The sequence below is a fragment of the Phascolarctos cinereus genome, unplaced genomic scaffold, assembly GCF_003287225.1.
Source record: "Phascolarctos cinereus isolate Bilbo 61053 unplaced genomic scaffold, phaCin_HiC Scaffold_2;HRSCAF=192, whole genome shotgun sequence".
In the NCBI taxonomy this organism is placed as follows: Eukaryota; Metazoa; Chordata; class Mammalia; order Diprotodontia; family Phascolarctidae; genus Phascolarctos; species Phascolarctos cinereus.
In genome coordinates, this window is record NW_027555625.1 from 229,988,070 (window position 1) to 230,015,801 (window position 27,732).

General features: G+C 42.6%; 1 long non-coding RNA gene across 2 annotated transcripts in view; it reads right to left on the reverse strand.

Moving 5' to 3' along the window:
* Positions 1–7,765: 7,765 nt before the first annotated feature.
* LOC110206625 (uncharacterized) overlaps positions 7,766–27,732 on the reverse strand; it is a 272,068-nt gene continuing 252,101 nt past the window's right edge. Inside the window, exon 6 of one of the 2 annotated variants that reach the window (XR_002323978.2) lies at positions 7,766–8,250. This is a non-coding gene — a long non-coding RNA (uncharacterized LOC110206625). Of the gene's footprint in view, positions 8,251–24,522; positions 25,157–27,732 lie in introns of those variants that run through there. The other variant, XR_013484681.1, reaches the window with a different exon arrangement.

A 27,732-nucleotide genomic window follows, 5' to 3' on the forward strand; every position in this document is an offset into this window, starting at 1 on the left:
ACAGTAGCATTAAGAAGAGGTCTTAGTGAGTGTGTTTAGGAAGGAGTGAGGATGAATTCTACAGTGGGCGAGGAGCTGCCCAGCCCCAGCTGTCCATTGCTGAGTTACCCTGGACCAGGAAGAATAGCATCGCTACGTCCCCAACATATGGTGTATGTACTAGTGTGAAAGGGCAGGGATAAATTGCTGTTAACCAGATCTGGTCTTGCTCCATTCACCTGAATCAGGCATTTTTGGGGCTCGTCTTGGTTCCCTTTGGGAAGAGAATTCTAGAAGGGCAGGAGGAAAAGGGTGATCCCAGAAACAAGGCCTGCACAGTCGTGGACAGCTGAATGCCAGCAATATTAGGATATCAGTATCCTGAGGTCCCTCCCAGCCCTGACATTCTGTGATTCTTATCTCAATTTATATACAAACCTCATGTCATATTCCAATGGAAAATGACGCCCACCTTCTCATGCTGCTCGTGCCAGACTTCGATAGCAAAGAAGAAGCTAGTCAAGTCATAGCAGCAGAGACAAAATGTGAAAGTGAGCATCAGTGCACTGGATGCTGACATAAGATTTTAAGCGTCTGGCCTCAATATTGCATACCAGCTTGGTGTAGACCAGGAATTGGAGGTTGTGTTGTTGTTCAGTTGTTTCAGTCATGTCTGACTCTGTGACCCCATTTGGGGTTCTCTTGGCAAAGATCCTGGTGTAGTTTGCTAAGTGTGTGAGGCCAGGTTTGAATTTAGGATGATGAGTCTTCCTGACTCTAGGCCCAGTGCTCCATGTACTGCACCACCTAGCTGCCCAGGAATCAGAAGACCACACCTGAAGTCCAAGCCATGCCAATAACAACGACTGTCATTGAAATAGCACTTTAAGGTTGTCAAAGAGCTTTATATTTGATATATATATACACATATACATATATATGATCCATATAACTCATTTGATCTTTGCAACAACCTTGTGAGCTAGGGTTGGTGGTGCCTGTTATCCTTGCTACCATTTATCCTCTGGAAAGGAAAAAGAAAAGAAAAGAAAAGACAAGAAGAGAGACCTGTAAATTCAGGCTGCATTTTCCTGGAAATTCAGTTCATTTCTCCCCACTTCTCTTCATCCCCCATCTCGCTTCTATGGCCAGTATCTTTTTACATCTCATCAGAAAATCTTCGACCCAAGCCACACTAACCTCTTCACCATTTTATAGAGGAGAAAACTGAGACACAGAGAGGTTAAGTGATTTGCCCAGGACCACACAGCTACTAAGTGTCTGAAGTCATATTTGAACTCAAGTCTTCCTGACTTTAAGTCCCATGCTATATCCATGGTGCTACCTACTTGTCCCACTGTGTGATATTGGGCAAGTCAATTTTCCTTTCTGGGCTTCAATTTTCTCATCTGTAGAACTAACTCACTGCATGAACTTGGGCAAGTGAGTTTTCCTCTCTGAGTTCCAGTTTCCTTATTTGTAGAAGGGTCGTAAGAATTATATCTGTCAGGATTATTGAGATTATGAATATGTAATCTGCATAAACTAAAAAAAAAACCCTACATAAGTTATAATAATGATGACAGCATCCATAATGCTGAGGGCAGCTAGGTGGCACAGTGGATAGAGCACCAGGAGTCAGGAAAACCTGAGTTCAAATCCAGCCTCAGACACTTCCTAGCTGTGTGACTCTGGACAAGTCACTTAACTTCTCTGTGTCCCACTTTCCTCATCTTAAAATGAGCTGGATAAGGAAATGGCAAACTACTTCAGTATCTCTCTGCCAAGAAAACTCCAAATGGGGTCACGAAGAGTCTGACATGCCTGAAATGACTACACAACAAAAGATGGTGAAAGTCCAAAAGGTCTCCACTCCCTTCCAGACTGCCAGGATGGCCACTAGGGAGAAGGGAGGATACAAATGAATGATCCTCTTGCTCAGCTAACTCTTAGGAGGTAGTACACTGGAATGCCAGTACCAACACCACTGGGATTCCAATACACTGGAAAGGAAACTAGATTAGGATTTGGGATAGTTCCCACTTTCATCTCTACCACTTACTAGTTATGTCTTTAGGTAGGTGTTAGATAAGTCATTTTCCTTCTTTGGGAATTGGGTTCTTTATCTAACAAAGAATGATGTTGCCACTTGACATCTCTAAGGTCCCTTCCAGCTCTGATATTCTGGGTTCTAGATTCTAAGAACATTTCCAGCTCTAGCATTCTGTGGTCTAAGTGCTAAGGTTCCTTTAGGGCCCCTTAACCTTTTTATGTATCTTAGACTTCTTGGACAGCCTGGTGAAGCATATGAATCCCTTTTCAGAATAACATTTTTTTAAATGCACAAAATAAAATACATAATATTATAACAGAAACCAATTTATACTAAAGTATAGTTATCAAAATATTTTTTAAAAATCCAGGTTCACAGACCCCAGCTTCAAACACTTGCTTTAAGCTTCACTTTTCTATGTTCTACATTCTCCTAAATGGGAAGAGGAGACCAAGCCTGATTGCATTTGGGAAACTGTGCAGGGCAAGGATTTCTAATTAATCACTGCTGCCAAAGCCATGCTTTTAACACCAGTATTCTGGTGTATGGTTGGAGATCAGGGAATACCACTAGCTATAATAGTTATAATAATAACACAGTCTCAGGAGAGTAAAAATTACCAATGTCTCTGAAGGACATATGGGTATAGGTAGGACATAGCATGATACTAACGGTGACTTGGGAGCATATGATGTGATACATGTTGAAAGAGTACTGTAACTTCTGGATGATGAAAACAAGGGGAGATAGTTCATGTACTGGATGATCAACTAAGGATCCAAAATGCTCTTCTCATTCTAGAATGCTGAGCCTATTCTAAAAAGATGACACGTAATAAGGTTAAATGTAAAGTCTTATATTTTGCAGCAAGTGGAGGCATATTTAGATAGTGGTTTGCCTGAAAATGATCTGGGGGTATTAGTGGACTGCAAGCTTAATATTACTTAACTGTGTGATATGGCAGCCAAAATAATAGCTTGTAGGAACAAGGAGGTGGTCATCCCACTGTGTTCTGTCCTGCTCAGACCATATCTGGAGTACTGGATCCCCAAGTCTTAGGAAGGTCACTGATAAGCAGTAGAATTCCAGAGGCGGGCAAAGAAGAAAGGTGAAATATCTCAAGTCCATGTCACATGAGATTCACCTGAAGGACCCTGGCTGTGTTTAGCCTGAAGACCAGAAGACTCAAGAAGAGTTTAGCCTGAAGGACTTGCAGATGAGGAACACATAAAAGCTGTCTTCAAGTACCTAAAGGCATGTCCTATGGAAGAAGAGATTAGCCTTGCTCAGTTTGGCCCAAGAAGGCATAATCAGCCGCAAAGGTCTGGAAATGGAAGAAACAAATTTAGGCTGGAGGTTGGGAAAAACTTCTTAGCAATTAGAACTATCTCAAAATAGAAAAGGCAGCTCTGGGAGCTGGTCGATCTCCCCTTCTCCCCACCTTGGAGTTCTTCAAACAAAGAATGGATAAGTACTTACTGTTTGTGGGTTGTAGTGGAGATTCCTGGTGCGAGGGGTAACAGGGTGCACTAAATGGTCCCTGAGGTTCCTTCCAAGTAAAAAACAATTTGTGATTTTGTTGAAGATGCCTTTAAGCTTCAATGCTTCATGACTCCGTTGACTCAATGCTCCTGGTAGCCTCCTCACACTTGGGTTTGCTTCTGAGAGTGCAGATCTAACAACTTCAAAAATTGTACTGAAATCTCAGTTCATGTGCAAAGTCACATCCTTTAGTCAATGGTTCAAGATGGAACCTCCGGGTGTCCCTCAGAATGTTCCCAGGATCATCATAAAGTAAGGGTCCTTCTCTACTATCAAGGTCAACCCCCTCATTTTACAAGTGATGGAACTGACGCCCAGAGAAGTGAGGTGACTTGTCTAAGACCACAGAGGTAGCATGTAGTAAAAGTAGTATTTGAACTTGGGTCCTGATTCCCCCATAGCCATTGAGCCATTCCCTGGCAATCACTTAGAGCAGAGCCAGAGGGAAGAGCTACCCATGGAACTCCCCTTTTAGGCTTTGTTTCCTGAAACCCTCCCCCATCCAGACTCACCCCTGCCCAGCTTTCAGAGGAGAACTGGCAAGAGGACACAGTGAGGGAGCTCTTGTCCGTGTTTATGAACCCTCAGACCAGTTATTGAACAATTTGCTGACTTAGAATACTTCACTAGTCTTCTCCCTCACTTTTCCTGGCTTTATTCATAGGCTTCTTGCCAACACAGGCCAGGAGCTACTTCTTGCCCAGCTGTTTCCTCTTTCTTACTTACCCCTGAAGGCTTCCCTGGCCAATCTTACTTAGGGATTGGTTCCCACTGGCTAGATTGGGGATAAAGGTGGCTAGAGCTGGGGTAGCAGATTGCCTCATTTATCTTCTTTACATCTTTCAGTCCTGTCCACCAGTACCACCTTCCCTGCCAAGTTATCTGATTTCTTGGTTTTTGACCATTCTCTTAGGCCCTAAATTACTCTACCCACCTGACTCGGCAGTCAGTAGCCAACCCGCCTTACTCTGACTGGGAGTTTATTTTGAGTGTATGTAGGTGAAGTCAAATCAACAAGCATTTATGAAGGACTTCATGTACCAGGCACTGTGCTAAACGCTGGGGATACAAAGAAAGACGAAAACAATCCCTGCCCTTGATAAGCTCACAATCTAATACGGGAGACAGCATGCAAGCAACAAAAAGGATAATTTGGAGGTAATCTCAGAGGGAAGGCACTAGCATTAAGGGGGCCAGGAAAGGCATCTTGCAGGAGGTAGGATTGCAGCTGGGACTAGAAGGAAGCTCTTCATGAGCATGGTAGAACATACACAGCTTGATGGCAGGGGATGGGGTCTCACTTTTGATTTTGTATCCCCCATTGCCTTAAGATGGATTAATCTAAATGGAGCAATCCATTAAGATGGATTCTCCTTTGTCAGGAAGGATTTAAATGAGGTCTTTTTTGAATGCAGGAATTAAGAAGTAAGCACATAGTAAGTGCTTAATAAATGCTTTGTTAAGTAGTTGATAGACCAGCCCGACCCTCCTCTGGATGCCAGAGCCCTCTCTGTCACCCTCTCTAATGCAGAGCCATCAGCCACCATTTTGACATATAGAGCTGCTGACTGCCTAGAGCCTGGCATCATATCAAAGCTGTTCAATCTCAGACACCTGATTTCCTGCTAGAATGTATAAAATGAATCAATCATTTAGTACAGTCAAAATGATCTTCTAGCAGTCATTTATTGACTTCTGTATATTTTGTTCCCTTTCTATAAAAAAGTACTTTAGAGACAAAATAGATAACATTAGTGACAAAAAAATGAAATGGGGATTGCGTGTGTGTTGGGGTGGGGGTGGGGCTGGGGTTGTGGAGTGCCAAGTCTTGTCTTCCAGAATGACTTTTTCCTTTTCCAGAAGGTCACCAGATGGTGGTTGTTAGAATCCTGTGACCTCTGACCCCAAGGGTCCTGTGACATCTGGCACAGGGCTACCCAAGAGAAAAAGGTAGGACTCAGATGGTTCACGGCCATCACTGGTCTTGTGACGTGATGTCATCAGGCCTAGGCCTTTTGGGGAGGCTCTGACACAAGACCTCCAGTAGGATAGCTTACTGCACAAGGCTCTCAGCAGAGCTTCACAGAGCCCAGGGGAACACAGGTGCATAGAGAGAGCCAGTGGGGCAGCCATACTGTCCCATATTATACTGCTCCACCATGTGGACGTCTTACCCGGCTTTTCTTCTGTCTCTCCCAAAAGCTCAGTTAGCTCCACTTTCAGACAAGCCTAAAAACTCAGGCAGAGCCTGACCGAGGCAAGCTCAGCTTTTCTAAGTCACCTTGAGAGAGCTGCAGAGGTGGAAGAGGCTGGCACTCTCTTTAGGGTGACTGGCAAAAGCTCATCATTTCCATTTTTCATAGAATTTTAATTGCTCCGTTTTCCCAATGATGGCAAGAGCTGCAAATCACTCTGATGATGGTGATAATAACAATAATGACAATAATAACAACTGACATGTAGATGGCACTCTAAAATTTTTAAAAAGCTTTGTACATATTATTTCCTTTGAACTTTACTGCACCCAGATGAGACAGGTTACTATGGATATCATTATCCCATTTTGTAGATGCAGAAACAGGCAAGGGGAGATTTAGGCTACTTATCCATAGTCACAGCTACAAATGTGAGAAAAAGGATGTGTACCTAGGTCTTCCTGGTTCTGGATCTAGCAATCTATCCCTTACGCCATCTTAGTCATAATCCCATGATAGGATTCTTCGGACTGATTTTGGAACGACTAAGAGTAAGAAGGGATCAGAGGTCCATTTAATCTGACTCTCCACCTAAAACTTTGTGGTTGTTGAGTTGTGTTGGTTGTGTCTGACTCTTCGTGACCCCCTTTGGGGTTTTCTTGGCAAAGATCCTGGAGTGTGCGCCATTTCCTTCTCCAATTCATTTTACAGATGAAGAAACTGAGGCAAACAGGGTTAAGTGACTTGCCCAGGGTCACACAGCTGGCAAACGTCTCAGCCTGGATTTGAACACATGAAGATAAGTCTTCCTGAGTCCAAGCCCGGTGCTCTGTCTACTTCACCACCCCTGAAGCATGAATGCCCAATACGAGGGAACTTGTAAGAGGTCATCTAGTCTGTTCAACAAAGGCCTCTCACGACAAACAGGGAGCTCACTCTTCCCCAAAACAATCCATTCTATTGTTAGATAATTTTAAATGTTTTAGTAATTCTTTGTATGGAGCCATAATCTGTCTCACTTGCTGTAGCTTCCCCCCTGTTGGTCCCTGTTTTGCCCTTCAGGGCTAAGCAGATCAAGCCTAAATCCCTCTTCCACCTAAGCCTTTAGGTACTTGAAGACAACAAACTTCATTCATCATTAGAATCACTGGATTGCTGAGGGAAGCTGTGCAATCCTTTTCTCAGGAGGTCTTCAGAATTAAGATGGATTCCCCTTTGCCTGAGAGGATTTAAATGTCCTCTTTTCTGAATCCAGGAAGAAGGAACTTGAGACCCTCTTAAGATCCCCTCCAGCCCTAAGGTTTGATAACAGATTTGTTAACAAAAAGTATTGTTTGAAAGAATTTCTCCTGAGATTTCTCTCTTCTCTCTCAGGAAGGAGTTCTCTCAATGTACCATGTGGCTGTCAATGGCTGGCAAATAACTGACACTAAAGTTTTGAAGTTAACATTATTTTCATGTGCTTAATTTCATCCAATCCTCACAAAAGTGGCAGGCAGTGGAAGTTCATTTTAATTCAGCTAACACGTTAAGAAGCAAGACATTGTGCCAGGCACCAGGGGATTCAAAGACAGAAATGAGAACAGCCCCTGCCCTCAAGGAGAGTACATTCTATGGGCAACTAAAATTTTCACAGGACAACTGGGTGGTGCAGTGGATAGAATGCTGGGCCTGGAGTCAGGAAGACCTGAGTTCAAATTCAGGCTCAGATACTTACTAGTGGTGCAACCATAGGCAAGTCACTTAACCCTGTTGCCTCAGTTTCCTCATTTGAAAAATAAGCTGGAGAAGAAAAAGCAAACAGCTCCAGTATCTTTGCCAAGAAAACCCCAAATGGGGTCACAGAGAATTAGACGTGACTGAAACAACCACAAAATTTGTACAGGTACTGATTAGTGTGAATAATAAATCCTGAGGTGGCTGTAGGTATTAAAATTCAAACTATTAGAAGTTATGATTATGGTTATTGATTCCAGTCCAACAGAAATATGCAATATGAATTCAAATATCGTTACCACTTCTGGGGATTCTTTATTTGCACTGTATACCACTGTATGTTTGTATACCATTTTATGTATGTCGTCAGTCAGTCAACAAATATTTATTACCTCATTTGTTCCTTAAAAAACTCAGTAAGGTAGGAACTATGGACATATTATCCTCATTTTACATATAGATAAAGAAACGGAGTGTCAGAGATATTAAATAACTTGCCTAAACACACATGCAGGGCAGGATTTGAATTCTGACATCTCCCCACTCTCAGCCTAACACCCTTTCCACATTGCCTCTTTAGATTCATGATACGATTTTTCTTCGCTGGACTTCAGTTCCCTTCTCTGCAAAATACTAGCTTGTATTCCATGAAATTTTGGCTCTCTTCCAGCTCTGAACTCTGTGTGTATCCATGAGGGTGGCTCTGTAGAGTCTGTGATCCTCATTCTGTGCATTCATTCTTTAACTGCCAGACCAGGAGACTGTCTGAAAAAAAGAGTTAGCAAAGAAGTTGGACTAGCTGCTATCTGAGGTCCCTTCCAGCTCTAATATTCTGTGATTATCTGCTTTATGAGGGAGAGGGAATCTAAGAATGTGAGGATCTCCGTGGGGTTACAGGTGTGAGCCTGACTGGCCTGCAGCCAGACCTCAAACACGGTAACCATCCAAAGAGATGACCTTGGAAAACCAGTCTAGAAAGCGGCATCTCACATTTCATTAGGGTAGCCCTGCCTGCCCCATTGAATGAGCTGTTATATGAGGAGGGTCTACAATAGGACCATTATTGGGCAACACTCAAAACTAGAGAGGGAGACCCAAGTGGCTTTGGAGGTCTGTCTGGGGCTGTTCCATGGAAAAAGAGACCCAGGGCAGCCTTTCCAGCAGGGAGATTTCTTAGATACCTTTGCCTTTCTGGGCCCGAGTCTCCTGCTCCCTAATTCCAGGAAATTCTCTCTACAGACAAACTTAGTAGTGAAGCCAACAGAGATGCAATCGATGAGTTGGCCAGGGCTTTACCAAGCTTTTGGCTGAGGTTATTTGTTCCCGAGCAAAGGCCTTCTCATACTTGAGCAGTCAGGCTTGGATTACTTAGGATAGTGATTAAATTTCAGAGTAAGCAGCTAACTGGTGAAACATCAATGATCCATAAAAGCCCACCATCCACAATCTTTGTAGGATCCTAGGGCGTCTTAGCTGGAAGAAGCCCTACTTAATCCAAACCCCTTATTTTACAGATGAGGAAACTAAGGCCTGAGGGAGTTATGAGAAAGTTTTTATGGAAATAACATTTCTTTCATTATGTTTTTCTGGTTTTTTTTTTCTAGGCAAGCCTGCTAAAAGAATGATATTCTATAATTAATGATTAAAACAGAAGGGAGGTGAGAAATAGAGTGGAGTAGTAGAGTGCTGGCCCAGGAGTCAGAAAGACTTGAGCTCAGATCCCACCTTTAACTCATGTAATTATGTGACCTTGGGCATAGCACTTAACATCCCAGTCACACAGGCAAATCTTTTAAGATTAGAAATTATGTAAGAGTTGCCAGTCTCCATGGCCAGAGGAAGTGTACATATCCAGAATTCTCTATATGGCTGAAATCGGGGGTCTACATGTTTTTAAAAAGGTCAGTTGAGAATCATGGCAAGAGGAAAGAGAATTGGAAGTCAGAGGACCTAGATTTAAATCCCCACTCCAGTACTAGCTGCGTGACCATGGGCAAATCACTTTACCTTTAGAGAGACTGTGGCACCTGGATAGAATGCTAGCTTTGGGAGGGAGGGAGTAGCTTCCCATCCCACCCATCACATTGTAAACCATGTGTTTCCCAGGCAAGGGTCTTACACTTTCTGAGGCAGTTTCTTTATCTGTAAACCAGAGATAACAATGTCTACAGTACCTCCCTCACAAGGGTGTTGTGAGGAATGTGGGCTTTTACTAGTAACTAACCTGTTCTAATTGAATTAAGAAAAGCATGCCAACTTGAATTGAACTAAATTGAATGTTTAATGTCCCAGTCCTTCATGAAGTATTTCATTTTTGTCATGGAAGAATTTAATAGAACTTTCCAGGGCTCCATCCCTTCCCCAGACCAGAACCTAGAAGGGGGCTTAGAGGTCAATTCCCTCTCTTGACAACTCAGAAACAGAGGCCCCAAGAGGGAAATGATTTGCCCAAGGTCATGGACCCAGGGGGGCAAGAATGCTAAGTATTGAACCCAGCTCCCTGCCCTTCTGCCTAGGTTGTATGCATTGGCCACTATTCTACACTATCCTGGGCTGTTGATTATTGAAAAAAGCCAGCCATAGGACTTGACCAGCCGGCCCAGCCTGGACCCATGGTTCCCTGCCTCCTTTCCTCAGACAGTGGATGGGATGTTTCTGAGAAGCACCTCTAGCTCATGGTTTCACACATCCTCTGTAGCTGAGAGCCAGCCTGTTCGTGGGCTTCATCAGAGCTCCTCTCCAGAGGAGGAAGATTTACAGATGGTTTCATAAAGAAACTTTTTAAAGGTTAATGGTCAGTAAGGTGAAAAATAAAAAGGCGATGGTGGTGGAGAGCTCTAAATGTATTTGCTCTTTCTATGGTGTGGATTTTTCAATCAATTTAAAGTAAAAGTCATGCCCCATTACAGGCACACACTCAGTTAACTAAGTAACTATCAGTGTGTGTGTGTGTGTGTGTGTGTGTGTGTGAGAGAGAGAGAGAGAGAGAGAGAGAGAGAGAGAGAGAGAGAGAGAGAGAGAGAGAGAGAGAGCGAACAAGTTAGGATGGGAAATGGGGCAGGGGAAGCTCACATCTATCCTAGCTATGATGGGGTGAGAAATCAGGAGCCGTGAAGACTGTAAAGGTGCATTTAAACAGAGCCAGAGTGCCATCATGGAAAGACCACTGGAATGCAGGGGACATCTGGACTAGTGTCAGCTCTCTGCTGCACAGCTAGAGAACCTTGGGTGAATCATTTCCTACCTTTGAATCTGAGTCTCCTCTTTTGAAAAAATGAAGGTTGGGGCAACTAGGTGGCGCAGTGGATAGAGCACCGGCCCTGGATTCAGGAGGACCTGAGTTCAAATCTGGCCTCAGACACATAATACTTACTAGCTGTGTGACCCTGGGCAAGTCACTTAACCCCATTGCCTAACTTTAAAAAAAAATGAAGGTTGCAAGGGATTTCAAGTTATCTAACCTCAATCCCTCCTTTTATGGAGGAGGAAACTGAGGCTCAGGGAGACCAACTTGCTCCCCCCACCCATCCAAATCCCACATAAATATTAAGCAACAGAGCCAGGTTATGAGCCCATCAATTCCAAATCCAGGGTTCTTGTCTCTATTTCATGTAGCAGCAACAAGTTAAGAGTCAGGAAGACTCAAGTTCCAATCTGGCTTCAGATATTTACTAGCTATGTGACTCTGGGCAAGTCACTTAACTGCTGTCTGCCTCAGTTTCCTCAACTGTGAAATGGGAACAATCATAGCGCCTACCTCCCAGGGTTGTTGTGAGGCTCAAATGGAATCATTCTTATAAAGTTCTCAGTAGACTGTGGCTCATGGTAGGTGCTTAATAATTACTTGTTTCCTTCTTTCCTTCTTAGATGCTTTAACATTCTCCCTTTCTAGCCCTTTTCTAGCTCTAGCATACTCTGTTCTAAGGTCTTTCCTAGCTCTAACATTTTAAGATTCTATGTACAAAAAAAACACATCTAATAATTTATTAATTTTGTCTTTATGCGATAGCTATTTTCATACATACTTGTTGTCTTCCCTCATTAGAATATAAGCTCCTTGTGAGTAGGGATTATTTCATTCTTTGTATTTATAATCCCAGTGCCTGACATATAATAGGCGCTTGAAAAATATGTGTTGATTGACGGTACTGGACAGATGTAAAAATAAAAGATGATTGGGCACAGCTAGGTGGCAAAGTGGATAGAGCACCCGCCCTGTAGTCAGGAGAACCTGAGTTCAAATCCGGCATCAGACACATAACACTTACTAGCTGTGTGACCCTGGGCAAGTCACTTAACCTCATTGCCTAGACCCCCCCCCCAAAAAAAAAGATGGTAAAAGATGGCAGGGTATCTTTCCACCAAGCTGAGGCAAACATGCTCTCTTTGATATCCCAAGTCAGGGCTTACAGCCTTAAATGCCTCTTGAAAATTCCCAAAGGCCTTTGGAGCTACTGTGTCCTTATTTTACTCAAGTTACTATCAACGGGTTTTTGAAGTTTTTTGGAAGTCAATGCAGCGTTCACTCAAGTAGAGTTGACTGCAACCAAGCTATGAAATTGCATATCGTATATCATTGACAGCAATTATTCGAACTGTTATCTCACACCAGATACTGTCCTATTTTCCATCAGGCCAGTATTACGTGATTTGCTGGCACCTTAGAATACTTTAGGGCTATTCCTAATTCTTCCTATCAGTTGTCTGTTGCATAAAGCTCCCGTCAAAAGTAGAGAACCAAAATAAAAATCTTAAAATGGAAACATTTCCTAAATAAGAAAAAATAAAGAAAAGGAAAATGATTAGTTTCTCCTTCTTGTTGAGTTATGCTCAGATTTGGAATTACAAATCTGATCACCTCAACTTGAAGAAACTGAGAAGAGAGGTGACTCATCCAAGGTCACGCAGGCGGTCCCAGTTACCTAGCAGAGCCAAGATCTAAATCCAGGCCTTTCGGCTCCAAGACCAAGGTTCTTTCTATCATCCCCTGGTCTCCACTGAGAGTCACGTACAAAGCAAACTTTCTTTCTGAATCCTCTTCTTCATTCACTTTATTTAGCATGCCAAATTTTCAGGTCAAAATTCCTCTTGGCTTTATAGAGGTGAAAACAGAAATTTTCATTAAGCACTGAGCCAGAGTTTTGTTAAAAACCAGCTGTGGGTACCACCCTCCATTAGGCCCATTCAAGATGACATTGAAGCTAAGAGCTGAAGACTCTGGAGCATCAGAATTCTAAGGCTGCCATTGAGGTAATTAAATCTGACTCTACCCTGGGATCAGTCCTTTTGTCTCTGAAGCCTTGGAGAGGAACAGGCTTTGTTTAAAGCTCTGGCTTGACTCACACCCAATCAGATATATCTGATCTGGAGAGTAAACAGAGAGAAAACCCCATCTGCAATTCCAGGATTATGATCTGGGGGGAGAAGGCCCATTAAAGAGAATTTTAAACCTAATAAAGTGAAAGATATGGAATGTCTCTACTATCAAATGAATGCAGAGAAACCTCAATAAAGAAAAAAAGCCAGTTCTCTTTTATCCATTTGTTTATTTGAATGGACTCAGAATAGGAAAAATATCAGATGTTCCTTTTGAGAGGATTGTTTTTTAAGACAAGAAATGCTTTGGAAACCTGTCTTTTTCCTTTCCTTCTTCTTTCTAACAAGCCAGGTGCTTCTTTTATCTTTTCTACCCCTGTTCAGAGAGGTAGCTTGGTGTATTGGATTTAGGTTCAGAGGACCCAAGTTTGAATATCAGATTTGAATACTTGGCAAATCACTTCCCTATTCTGGGCCTCAGTTTCCCTATCTATAAAATGAAAGAGTTGGATATAGGAGCTCTAAGGTCTCTTTTAGCTCTAAATTTATGATCCTACAATTCAATAAATAGTATGAATCCTCCAGAGTCTCAGACTTATCAAGTCCTGGGGCAGTTATCCTCTATCAGAGTCAATCCTACCACAGCTGCACCCATTTTAGGGCTGCTCAGAGAATTTCTGGGTTATCCCAATAATAATAGATTTTTTCTCACGAAATGTCTTTTTACTTATTGAAAATAAGTTTCATTGATTCCTTTTGTTTCTGCTTCATTTCCAGATAAAAATGCCCCTCACCTCTACTGCCGTACCAAATGAGCACCCTCAAGATAACAAAGAAAAACAACTGAGTGACATGCACCATTCTGTACCTGTGGCTGCTTGCCTTTTCACTGAAAGCAGAGAATTGTGGGAGACAGCACGTTCTCTGACCTTCATGCACTTCTGGGGATAGGGGCTAATTTCATAATTTTTTCTGAATGGTGAAAGGTTGGTGTTTCTCCAACCAGTGTTTTTGGAAGCATAACCTCTCTTCAGAGGCCTGGATACTTATAACCAGCCAGCTTACATACCAGCACATGACTCTGTACCCTTAGGCTGAGATGCCTGCCATGGATGGAAGAGATGTTCCTGAAGGAACACTCTATTGCACTGGGGACAATTTATGTGAATCCCCATTCTCTGCAGGATTTTTAAACAAAGTGATTCAAAAGGCATGTTTGAAAAGTCTAAATCAAAGCAAATGATCTCAGATCACAAATCATTGTAAACTTACTTAAACAAGCACATGTACAGAGTGTCTGTGGGCCCCTCTTTTGGTTTCCTCCACTCCCCCCTCAGGGGTTCTGAAGTCACGGTAATTGGGTTGCTGAGGAATAACTGTGGCTATGGTGCCAGATATAATAATAACAATAAAATATCAATGATTCCCATTTATAAAACATAAGAGTTAGAGCTGGACAGACACCTGGAGGTCAACTGGCCCAATCCCCACTTTGTAAAGATGAGGATGATGAGGCCCAGAGGGGTTAAGTGACTTACCTAACTAGGTGAGCCAAGATTTGAATCCAGGGCCTCTAACTCCAAATCTAGTTCCCTTTCCACTGTACCATACTGCTTATTTTTTTTCTTTTTTTTAAATATAAATTTATTTATTTTTAGTTTTCAACATTCACTTCCACAAATTTTTGAGTTCCAAATTGCTCACCCCTCCCACCACCCCAAGATGGCATGCATTCTGAATACCCCTTCCCCTAGTCTGTCCTCTCTTCTATCTCTCTCCTCTCCCTTCTCTTATCCCCTTCCCCTTCTATTTTCCTGTAGAGCAGGGTAGACTTCTGTACCCCATTTCCTGTATTTCTTATTTCCCAGTTGCATGTGAAAACATTTTTTAAAAATCTGTTTTTAAAACTTTGAGTTCTAAATTTTCTCCCTTCTTCCCTCCCCACCCACCCTCATTGAAAAGGCAAGCAACTCAATATAGGTTGTACATGTGCAGTTATGCAAAACACTTCCATATTAAACATGTTGTGAAAAACTAACTCTATTTCCCTAAATCCTATCCTGCCCTCCCATTTATTCTACTCTTTCTTTTGACTCTGTCCCTCCTCAGAAGTATTTGCTTCTGATTACCCTCTTTCCCAATCTGCCCTCCTCTCTATCATTCCCCTGCTCTCTTGTCCCCTTCTCCCCCTATTTTCCTGTAGGGTAAGACAGATTTCCATACCCAATTGAATGTGTATGTTATTCTCCTTAAGCCAAATCCTATGAGAATAAGATTCACTCATTCCCTCTCACCCCTCCCCACTGAGAGACTTTTCTTTTCTGTTTTTTTTTTGTGAGATAATTTACCCCATTCTACCTCTCCCTTTCTTCTTCCGAGTATAATCCTCTCTCATCCCTTAATTTTATTCTCCAGATATGACCCCTTAATCTTCAACTCACCCTGTGCCCTCTATCTATCTATCTATATATACATACATATAATTTTTTTCCTTCAACTACCCTAATACTGACAAAGTCTCATGAGTTACAAATATCATCTTTCCATGCAGGAATGTAAACAGTTCAATCTTAATAAGTCTCTTATGATTTCTCTTTCCTGTTTACCTCTTCATGTTCCACTTGAGTCCTGTATTTGAAAGTCAAATTTTCTATTCAGCTCTGGTCTTTTCATCAGGAATGCTTGAAAGTCCTCTATTTCACTGAATGACCATTTTTTCCCCTGAAGGATTATACTCAGTTTTGCTGGGTAGGTGATTCTTGGTTGTAATCCTATCTCCTTTGCCCTCCGGAATATTATATTCCACCCTGCGTCCTTTAATGCAGAAGCTGCTAAATCTTGTGTTATCCTGATTGTGTTTCCACAGTACTTGAATTGTTTCCTTCTGGCAGCTTGTAATATTTTCTCCTTGACCTGGGAACTCTGGAATTTGGCTATAATATTCCTAGGAGTTTTCCTTTGGGGATCTCTTTCAGGAGGAGATCTGTGGATTCTTTCAATTTCTATTTTGCCCTCTGGTTCTAATATATCAGGGCAGTTTTCCTTGATAATTTCTTGAAAGATGATGTCTAGGCTCTTTTTTTGATCATGGCTTTCAGATAGTCCAATAATTTTTAAATTCTCTCTCCTGGATCTATTTTCCAGGTCAGTTGTTTTTCCAATGAGATATTTCACATTGTTTTCTAATTTTTCATTCTTTTGGATTTGTTTTACAGTGTCTTGATTTCTCATAAAGTCACTAGCTTCCAATTGCTCTATTCTAATTTTTAAGGAAGTATTTTCTTCAGTAATCTTTTGGACTTCCTTTTCCATTTGGCCAATTTTTCTTTTTAGGGCATTTTTCTCCTCATTGGCTTTTTGGACCTCTTTTGCCATTTGGGTTAGGCTATTTTTTAAGGTGTTATTTTCTTCAGTTTTTTTGGGTCTCCTTTAGCAAGCTGTTGACTTGTTTTTCATGATTTTCTTGCATCACTCTCATTTCTCTTCCCAGTTTTTCCTCTACTTCCCTTACTTGCTTCTCAAAATCCCTTTTGAGCTCTTCCAAGGCCTGGGACTGAGACTGATTCATATTTTTCTTGGAGGCTTTGGATGTGGGAGCTTTGACTTTGTTGTCTTCTTCTGCTTGTATCTTTTGATCTTCTTTTCACCAAAGTAAGATAATATAGTCTGACTCTTTTTGCTGCTGCTTGCTCATGATCCAGCCAATTACTTGAGTTTTAAACTCTTTGTTAAGGTAAGAGTCTGCTTCCAATGTGGAGTGTACTGTCCCAAGCTTCAGGGGTTTGTATAGCTGTTTTCAGAGATACTTGTAGGGACCTGTAAATTTTCAGTTCTTCCAAGGTGGTATGATAAGGGGCGAGGTGTTTACTCCTTTCCTGGCCTGTGACCACAAGTATTCCTTTCTGTCCTGTAACTGTGAGGAGGGTTCCTCTCCACAGCCACTACAAGCTACACCACACCAGTGCTCCTCCTCACCCCAGCACTGCCACCCAGAACTGTGACCCAGATCCAAACAGGGGCAAAGCAAGAGATTCCTACCTCAGCACTGGCAAAGAGATCCCTGCAGTCCCTCTCTGATCAGCCATTGGATTCCCCCTCAGTCTGTGGGCCGGAAGCCCAGGAAGCAGCTGCCCCCCCCCATGCTCTTGGGGAATGAAGCTAAGACCCCGCCTTCCTGTCTCAGCACCGACAGGAACAGACTTTTCCCACTGACCTTCTAAGTTGTCTTTGGCATTCGTGGATTCAGAAGTCTGGAAACCTCCACAGCTGCCTGCGATTCAGTCCTCTGAGGCCTGCTCCAGGTTTGCTGTGGCCTGTGCGCCCCCCCCTCGCTGTGCTGCGCTCCCAGCCCAGCGTGATACACCTTTCTGATCAATCGTCCAGGTTGTTTTGGGCTGGAAATTTGTTTCACTCTGCCTTTTTGTGGGTTCTGCTGCTTCAGAATTTGTTTAGAGCCATTTTTTATGAGTATTTGGAGGGGTTTGGGGAGAGCTCAAGCAAGTCACTGCTTTCACTCTGCCATCTTGGCTCCGCCCCTCCCATGCTGCTTATTTCTACATGTTACATGCTTGACAGAGGGCTTTCCTCACAACTGGCCCATAAAGAAAGTAATATAAGTATTACCACACTCACCTGACATTTTAGAAAATTAAGTCTCGGAGACATTAAATCCCATCACTCCCATGCTCAAAAGTCTTCAGTGGCTCCTCATTGCTGACCAGACTTAATCCAACTGCTTAGCTTGGCACCAGGTTATCCTTCCCACCTTATGTCATACGATTCCCCTTCAGCCATTCTATGATTCAGGCACAATGAGCCATTCCCCATCTGCAGGTTTTGTTTTATCCTCTTCCACTCGTACTTGCCTAGATAGGAATGCCCCTGAGTCTCAGCCCACTGAAAGTTTTCTCTTCCTTCTTCAAGGCTCAGTTCAGGCACTAGCTCCTTCCTGAGAATTTCTCTTTTTTCTCCAGATCACTGATTTCCTCTTGGAGTTTTTAGGTTACTTTGCTGGACCTTGCTACTAGAGGGTTCTGTTGTGTTGAGTTTAATCAAGTGACTTGCCTAAACTTGAACCAGGACTTGAACCCAGGTCTTCTGATTCTAAGGGTCATGCCCTTTCTGTTTTCTCATGTTGAGTCATTTACAGTCTTATTAAATCATGCCTTGCTGATACCTTTCCCTTGTCCTAACTTCACTATTAGGGCAGCTAGGTGATACAGTGGACAGAGTGCTGGCTCTGAAGTCAGAAAGACTCCTCTTTCTGAGTTCAAATCTGGCCTCATATACTTAGTAGCTGTGTGACCTGGGGCAAGTCACTTCGCCCTGTTTGCCTCAGTTTGCTAATCTGCAAAATGAGCTGGAGAAGAAAATGGCAAACTGCTTCAGTCTCTTTGCCGAGAAACCCCCAAACGGGGTTATGAAGAGTTGGACACGACTGAAACAGTTGAACAACAACTTCCCTATAACAGTGCAGGGCACCATCTTTCCAGTCACCCAGGCTTAAATCCAGACTCTTTACTCTCTCCCACCCCTCCTCCCTCTGTCCCCAATATCCAATCTGCTGCCAAGGCCTCTTGATTCTACCTTCATAAGCTTTCTTCTCTACACCCCCTTCTTTCCTCTGACATCGTCACCATCATCACCTCATGTTTGGACTCCCTGTAACAGCCTGCTAGTTGAACTCCCTGCCTCTCCTCACTCTAATTTCATTTTCTACTCAGCTACCAAAACATCTTCTTAAGGTCTGACCATGTCACTCTCCAATTCAATAACCTTCACTGGCTCCCTATTATCCCCAGGATCAAAGACGAAATCTCTCCTTGCCCCTTCCTACCTTTGCAATTCTTTTATACCCTACTTCCCTCCACATATTCTGGAATAACCCCGGTCTCTTTGTTGCTTGAACAAAACACTTTGTGCATTTTCACACATGTCCCGCATGCCTAGCACTTTCATCTCCACCTTCCAGCCCCCTTTAAAATCTCAGCAAAACCCATCTTCTTGCAATAAGCCTTTGTTGATCCTGCTTAGCTAATGCCATCCCTCTGTTGATTATCTCCAATTTATCATGAGTACATCTTGTTTGTATATAGTTGTTAAGGTGTCTCCCCCATTATGCATTGTCTCCCCAGGGTGAGCTCCTTGAGGGAAGGGACTGTCTTGTTACCTTTCTTTGGATCCCCAGTGCCTGGCACAGTGCTGGGCACATAGGAAATAATAAATGCTTGTTGACTTGTTGATTTAGAATGGATTCGAATCCACCCCTGCTGATCTAATTATGTCTTCAGATGTTGGAGATCTGTAAGGATGTAAAGGGCCACAGGCTGTTCATGAGGTCTCACTGGTGGACAGAGGCCCCTCTCGGGTGACTGATCTATGGGCAAATCACCTGGTTCGGTGCTCCATTCCGTGCATCTCTAACTTCCGAAGTTACTCATTAGTCATTAACAGTGTATTTGTGATTGGTAGTAGGTAAGTGCACGGACTGTGAGTGCACTGTCCTTGAGCACAGCATGGGTTATACGTCATTGTAACTTGAGAAAGAGTTCCTGTTATTTTACTATATGAGTAAGTGCTTTGCTAAAAATAAACGGAGTTGCTGCCATCCTGCCTCCCGCCTCATCAATGCGTGCTCGGAGTGAAAGATCAAGCTGGTCTTGATTCTTCAGGTGATTGGGAAACCCTAGGTCCTAGGCAGGCTCTGTAGCCGAGTGAACTAGTTGTGTGCATTCAGACAGACGGCAGCCCCAAAGAGCAACACCTCACAGGGCACTGTTAGCCTCTAAAATGGATGGTTATTCTCCAGCCCCAGCCATAGAAAGAAAAGAGCTGCTGCCGTACAGAACTACTCAGGAAATCTTTCAGGGCTTCTGGGGTTTGTTACACCTACAGCGATTTTAAGAAAATGCACACTTTGACCCTGAACTCAGGTTGGTTCGGGTAAACAAGTGGAGCTGATTTTTAATATCTGGGAACCATGAGGCATTTCAATATGTTTCCAATTTTTTAGCCACCCTGAGCTCAGCAGAGAATTACAAGGCTGATTAAAGGGTTGGATAATAATACCTAAGAGGCAAGGTTAAAGGATTTGCATTAGTTTGCTTGGAGAAGAGAAGGCTGAAAAATAACATAGGAATAATCTTCAAGGCTATTTCAGTTGATCAGGCAGGTAAGAGATGGTGACCAGCTGTTTGTCATCCTTGGTAAGCACAGAAAAACCAAGAGAGTTCCTTGCTGCTGTTCAGTTGTGTCGGACTCTTTGTGACCCTGCGTACCACACCAATACTGTTTATGGGGTTTTCTTGGCAAAGATACTGGAGTGGTTGGCCATTTCCTTCTCCAGTGGATTAAGGGCAACAGAGGTTAAGTGACTTGCCCAGGGTCACATAGCTAGGAAGTATTTGAGGCTGGATTTGAATTCAGGTCTTCCTGACTCCAGACCCAGTACTCTAACCACTGACATACCTTGCTGTTAGACTGAAGGAAAAAAAATCCTGAGAAACTCATCTATCACTGGAGAGGGCTGCTGCAGAATCTTCTTGATATGTCTATCTATAATACAATGAAAGTAATAATAACAGCAGATCCCTGTGTAATTGTAGAGACCTAACTTGTTTGGTCCAAAGAGGACGTGCGGGCTGTGTGTGTGTGTGTGTTTGTGTGTGTGTGTGTGTGTATACTGCATGCACAGACTCAGTTGATTTGTGGATTAGTTTCGCTAAGTGACTTTCCCCTCCTCTTTCTTTGTTTTTCTCTGTTACAATAGATGACTTGCTGTTTAGGAGAGGACAGATATATTTAGCAATGAAGATGATGCAAAAGCAAAAGATGTCAATAAAAAAGTTTTTTTAAGTATGGTGGGGCATAGTGGCAAATTTCTGTAATCTCTGCTATTAGCAGTGGCTGAGGCTGGTTGAGCTCTTGAGTTTGGAAGTTCTGAGTAATGGTAGGCGTAAAGCTGATTGGGCACCACATTAAGTCTGTCATTAATCTGGTGGCCCCTGAGAGTGGGGTGGCTACCAGCTTGTAAGAAGGGTAGGAAATTGAGCAGGTGGAAGCGTATTGATCAGCGAAGCTGTCAGGCCCATGAGTGGCTGCTGAGAGACTAAGTAAAAAAAAAGTATGTTGTGCTTCACCCCATCCTTCCAAGACCATAACAGCTTGTGTTTACATAGCATTTTACTGATTACAAAGCATTTTTCTCAGAACTACCCTGGGAGGTAGGCAGTACAATTTTACAGCTAGGGAGGCTGATACCTAGAGAGATTACCTGCCTTTCCCTAGAGGACAGACATAGTAAAAGTGTCAGAACGGAGACTCACACCCAGGTCTCTGGACTTCACATTCAGGGCTCTTTCAAGCAAATAGTGTCATCTCTTTTGAATGGCTCCTTGGTTACTCTACATCCTCTCTTTATTCTAATTCCTAGACATGAAAATGCTCCTCCTGCCCCTTTTCTATATTCATGAAGTCTCTGACTCTTGGAGTGAGAAGAAAGCTTTGAGATCAGTCTCTTTGTACTAGATACAAGAGTTGAAGTTCAGAGAAGGGAAGAAATTTGCCTAAGGGTACACAGCAAAGAAATGGACACTGAACCTCTGTCCCCTGCTTTCCAAACTCCCCTTCTTCCATCCTGGGCCAGCTCCCCAACGAAAAAAGTCTTTCATATGGGAAGCAGCCTTTTTGCAAACATCCCATGACAGTACTAATGATACCCCAAGCTCTGACAATTTACAGAAATTTAATAGGAAGATAAAGGTTCTCTCCCCACTTCCCTATTAAGCTACAAACTCCTTCACAGAATCTCAGCACTAGAAGGGACCTCAACAAAGAGCATACCATCAGGATCTGATGCACGTTAATTCCCCCTATGGCAGTACCAACAGGTGCCACCTCAGCTTGAATACTTCCAAAGATGAGGAACTTACTTCCCATTATGGCAACCTATGTAATTCTTGGAAGATGCAGAGCCGTTCTTCATCTTTGAATCCTTGGCACCCAGCCCTGGGGTATTGGGCTTGCACGAAGTTGGCTCTTAATAAATGTTTATCTACTGAATTGAACCTTCTCAGGATGGCATGGGAATGTGTCATCCCTGTTCCATCAAAGGAAAAGCAATTAGGACCACTGAGATTTCCAAGTAGAAAAGCACAACTCCTGTGAAGACACATGAAGGAGGCAAATCATAAGAAAGTCCTCAGGGATAAGACAAGGCTTGTTACTCTCCTTTAGGCTATGTTAGTCTTTTACACAAATGGGTTCCAATTCCAGAAATGCTGTGAAAACATTTTCATGCACATCATTCCTAAACATAGAGAATATAAGCCCTTAATATGCTCATCATTTATAAATACCTACTGTGGACACAGTCCCATGTTGGTATAGAGAGAAACCATGGCATAATGCTTGTAATCAACCTACTGGATTATAAATCTCTTGAGAGCAGGGCTTGGGTCATTTTTCAGCTTTCTATTCCCAATGCCTTATTCACAGAGCCTTGAATGCAGCTGGCATTTAATACATTTGTGTTGCATTGACTTAATAGAAGAGACAGAGGGGAGATGAGTTCTAGACTCAGTTCTGCTATTCTGCCAAACATTGAAAAACTTAAATAAGTATTATATAATAATACATTTCAGATATTATTATTAACTTACTGGGTGGCCTTTGGAAAGTTAGTCAGTCAACAAACATTTAAGTGTTTACTATGTGCCGGTCACTGGGCTAAGCACTGAAGATACAAAGAAAGGCAAAGATAGCCCCTGTCCTAAAGAAGCTTATATTCTAATAGGAGAGACAAATTATAAATAACAAGGCTAGTGCAAGACAACATATAAATAATTAGGTTGATGCAAGAGTAGATGGAAAATAATAGGAAAGGAGAAGGTATGGGCAGTTGGGAGAACCAGGAAAAGCCTCCTGCAGATTTTGGGACTTGAGGTGAGTCTTAAAGGAAGCCAGGAGGCAGAGGGGAGGGCACAGAGTATTACAGGCATGGAGGAGAGCTGGTACAAAGCCACAGAGTTAGAAAAGGGACAACGAGTGGGTCAAGTAGACTGGTGGAACCTAGAGTGTGATGGAGAGTCAAATATAAAAAAGCTAGAAAGGTAGGAAGGGGCTAGGAATTTTTGTTCTCTGAGACTCAGTCTCCTCATCTGTAAAATGAAGAAACTGGAATAGATGATTTCTAAAGTTTCTTCGGGCTCCAACATCCTGATTCCATGAGTGAGAAGGTCATTCTAGGCAGATGCTAGTGGCAGAAACACAAGGCTAACACCCTTTTTTATATGCTAAAAGTGTGGTATCAGGCTATTTCTGCATGGAGTCGCTATGTTCCAGGAGACATGATTCAACTTGTAGTCTTTCCATATCTGTGTAAAATGAGCCATGTTATGAGGGAGAGCTACTGCATTTTCTTGGTTTATTTGGATAAGACTCAATAGGGTATGTTTAAGACAACAGGGAAGCTATTGCCATTGACCTTGTTCTGTTCCAAGATGCTCATGGTTACTCAGCATTTCAAACTGCTTCCCAAAAGGAAGACTGGAGCTCCTTAGCTGGGCACTGCCTGCCTGGGGACAACAAGAAGGTTTTATTGAATGTAGTGGTTCACATCATCAGCCCCTAGCCCTTACCTGGGCCTAACATTTAAAAATCATTATCATCTTCATCAATTACCTGTTAGTAAATGCTCAAAGGGAATGAGACATTGAAGTGATAGTTCTGAACTTGTATTCAAGATTCCACTGTGCAGCCAGGAGCAAGTCACTTAGCCTCTCCATGCCTCAGCTTCCTCATTTGTAAAATAGGGATAATAACAATGTCTGAGAGACAGCATGGCATGGTGAATATAGAGCCATCCATTAGACAGGAAGACCTAGGTTTAAGTACTCCCTTTAATATACTGGTTCTGTGACAGGTAACTCTCTAAGACTGGTTGAGTTATTGACAACTGGTGATCTGGCATCACTGAAGGGAGTTTCCACATTGGAAATTCCCTACCCTAATTAAATCACAGGTTGGGACCAAAAAAAAAATTGCACCTATTTTACAGAGTTGTAAAGATCAAGATTTTATGTGTCATGTTATAAACCTTAAAACACTATATGCATCAACTATTATTAAAATTCTAGAATCAGAGATTGTCAGAATTGTTAGGGACCTTAGAACACAGAATATTAAAGAAAGAAGAAATGTTGGAAGGCTAGGTTAAAAATTCATTTGAAACCTCACTTAAACTATTCCATACACAGTACATTGAAATGTGTTTGCTTACAGATTTTTAACTGCTGGATAGTGGAGTGAGTAGGGGATACTTGTAGCTGGAACAAAGTGGCTATATTTGGAGTTATTGCAAGGGAAGGCCTTGAGGGGTGGTGGCCAAGGACTACATCTGGAGTCACCACACCAGGGTTCATATTTGAATCTGTTGTTTATTACTTGCATGATCCCAGGGACATGCAAGGCACTTCCCCTTTCTGGGCCTCAGTTTTATCATCTACAAAATGGGGATGTCTAGACTAAAGGACTAAGTAGAGTGTATTTCTACAGTACTTTAAGGTGTACAACCACACTTTCCTCAAAACAGCCCTTAAGAGAGTTCAAATATAATTCATGTAAGGAAACTGAAGTTCAACAAAGAGATATCATATTCAAAAAGTCTGGATCTCTAAGACCCTTTCTAGCTGTCAATCCTATGATGTTAGGATGCTTTGAAGAAGAAAGAAATAGCAATAGGTACTATTACAGAGATAGGAATAGGGACTTCAATGACATGGGGAATTCCCAGGTAAGGAAAATCCTTCCATCAATTCAAAATGGCACTCTCTGCAATTTATCTTAGAGGGTAGCCTCAAGCAGTGAGAGGTCAAGTGACTTGCCCAGGGTTACACAGCCAGGATGTGTCCAAGCTTGTGGCCCTAGCCAGGAAACCCTGCTTCTTCCACTGAAGTAGAAGACGTTGGAAAGGTGAAGGTATGGTCAAATCAAATCAAAATCCAACGTTCAAAATGTATGTTTAGAAAATCAAATTCAACTCACAAAAATGTGATTGCCCTGCAACATTTCAAGTCCACACATGTTCGGTAGTGGAAAGCTATGTGTGCCTCCTGGCCCCACGAGCTAAAGAATAAATACAACGTCTGGCTAGATCTGAAACATGACAAAACACACGATGAATCATCTTTCTCCTCAGGCACATCATCTATTCTGGCTGAAATGGAAATTAATTACCGTATCAGAATCAGTGCCCTGGCGCGTCAATCAGCATGAAACTAACAGAATCGTCCGCGGCAGTAGCCAGTGAATGATCTGGTTGGGGGGTAGGTGGGCAGCTGAGGCGACAGCCTGGAAACTAGAACAAAAGAAAGAAATGTTTCTCCTGCACTCGGACCCTTCCCAAAGCCCTAGAGGGGGCTGTTCATCTCTGCTTTCAGGTGTACGGGTTTTTGCTTTTAGGCATCGAAGTACAAGACTGCCAGCCCACAGTTCTGTTTTGTAAATTAGGTCATTAAAATGTTCTCTGACCTTACTCAAAGGCTGAGATGAAGGCTATCCCGTTAGTAAACAGCTTGTTCAACATCTCGTGTTAACAAGTTAATAATAATAATGAGTTGTGGTCAGACAGCGCCTCTCCTTCCAAAAGGTGAAGGGATTGAACAGTTGCACTGAGAATCTCTAGCGGATGAAACAAGGACAGGAGGTACTGAGACGGGACTTTGAGGTTCCTGACAGGTCTCTCCTCCAACATTAGTGAGAAAAAGTAGATTTCAAAGGGATGGGGGCAGGAGGAAACATCAAAAAGGCTAGTCTCAGGGAGTGGTGGAGGTGGGGGGTGGAGCTAGCAGATGTTAGCTGGTGTCACTAACCAAGTCTCCTGACTATGTAGGTAAGTACTTTTGAGAGGCAGCCTAGCATAATGGTAAGAGCCCTGGGCTTAAGAGACCCAAGTTCTAATCCCAGTTCTGACAATGATGAGCTCTACAATCTTGGGCAAGTCATGGAAGCTTCCCTCCAGCTCAGTTTCTTCTGTAAACAACAATACTTTTACTAGCTACTTCACAGGACCATCGTGATGATAGTTCTCTGTAAACCTTAAAAAGGTTAGAAAACATGAGCCATTATTCCATTGTCTTCTTGTCTTTGACTCTCACCAAATGATACTGGGATAATTAGATAGATTGTTATTTGTCCTTCCTTTTTGAGGAGGACTAATGACATCATGGGGGTGATGTCTTGACTCAGGCTTGAATTGGATTTAAGTGAGTCGCACAAAATCATTGGCCTCACTCTCTCTTCCAGAGTCACTGAAGTCTAGTGGCAGGACAAAAGTCAAGATGACTGGTGATAGCCTGGGATGAAGTGGATGTCCTTGGAGTCTTTGATGTCTGACCAGGCTCTAAGTGCTCCATAGTACCTGCTTCAGCCACCTTCATGGCTATTGAAACAAATTGTTTTCATTTGCCCATTCTGCTGGGAGAAGTCTTCACATGCTTAAGTAGATATCCCCTTAACTTACCAACAGGCTTAATGCCAGTTGGTTACCCTTAACCTGATTTAGCTTGCCTACTAAGAAGGTTTTACCAGGATGCTGCTGCTGCTCATTCTACAGTTTCTTAGAGCCACAGGTGAGAGCTGGGTGACAGGTGGACACCAAAGGTGGATAAGCAGCCCTCCCACCAGAGGTGCTAGTCCTCCCTGATTACCCAGTACACCCTAGATAGACAGATAAAGTATTACTAAGCACTTACCTTGTCAGGCATTGTGCTAAGTTCTGGGGATCTAAAAAATGAGCAGGCAAGTCAGTCCTTCCAAGAAGCTTATTTTTTAATGGGGAAGTCAACACATAAAAGGGAAAAGGGGCAAGGGGTTTGCAGTGCGGCATGGAGGCTTGAGTCTGGGCAGAATATGGTGAACTCTCATCAAGAGTCCAGCGTTGAAGTTTCCAGTGCGAAGGAGATGAGGATGGTGGCTGGTGTGCAAGTATTATGGTGTGGAAATGACTGGGAAAATTGCAGGAATGTGCAAGTGAAAAGTACTATGGACTCTACACCTTCAATTAGGGAACAAACATTTACTATACACCCACTATATGGCAGGTACTGCTAGGTGTGAAGGACCTGAAGACAAAAATGAAACAGGAAAGAAGAGTAGGGATACAAGAGATATGGTGGGGAGTCAGATCAACATCTGTGGTTGTACCCTGAGGCTTTATCTTATGTCCTCATCTTTGTTCTTTCTATACTATCTTGGTGACCTTGTTAGCTCCCCTGGATTTGATTAGTATCTCTATTCAGATGGCTCCCAGACTTAGCCTAGTATCTCTTCTGAATTCCAGTCTCACACCATTAGTCACCTATTAGATATCACCAACAGAGTGTCTGATAAACACTCAAATTCAGCATTCCCTCTTTCAAAATTCCCTATTTCTTGAGTCAATACCATCTGTCTCCATTCAAGTTCACAATCTTCCAAGTCATTCTTAACTCCTTATCCTCTCTCATCCCATATGTGTGATCAGTTACCATATAGTCTCAGTTATGTCATTCACTAGCTGTGTGATTTGGGGAAATCACTTCCCCTCTCTGGCCCCAATTTTCCTCATCTGGGTTTCTATGCAAATTCTATGCAAATTTTCTACCACCTAGCCACATCTTAATCCCCACCCCCAATAAAAACTGAAATAGTATTCAGTTTTTACTCATGCTGCGAGAACTATTTAAGGCGTTTAGAGGTCACATCTGTAATGCTAGAAGAAAGATGACATAGTAGTTTGTTATATGGTATCTTACTAGTCTGGGTCACTACTTAAATCAGGATTCTAATAATACAGATTGCATCAGACACTTTCCAACAACCTCTTCCCTTCCCCCAGCTCATCTGAATAGTCAATGAAAGTGTCGCTGGTATATATTTTTTTAAAGCCTTAAA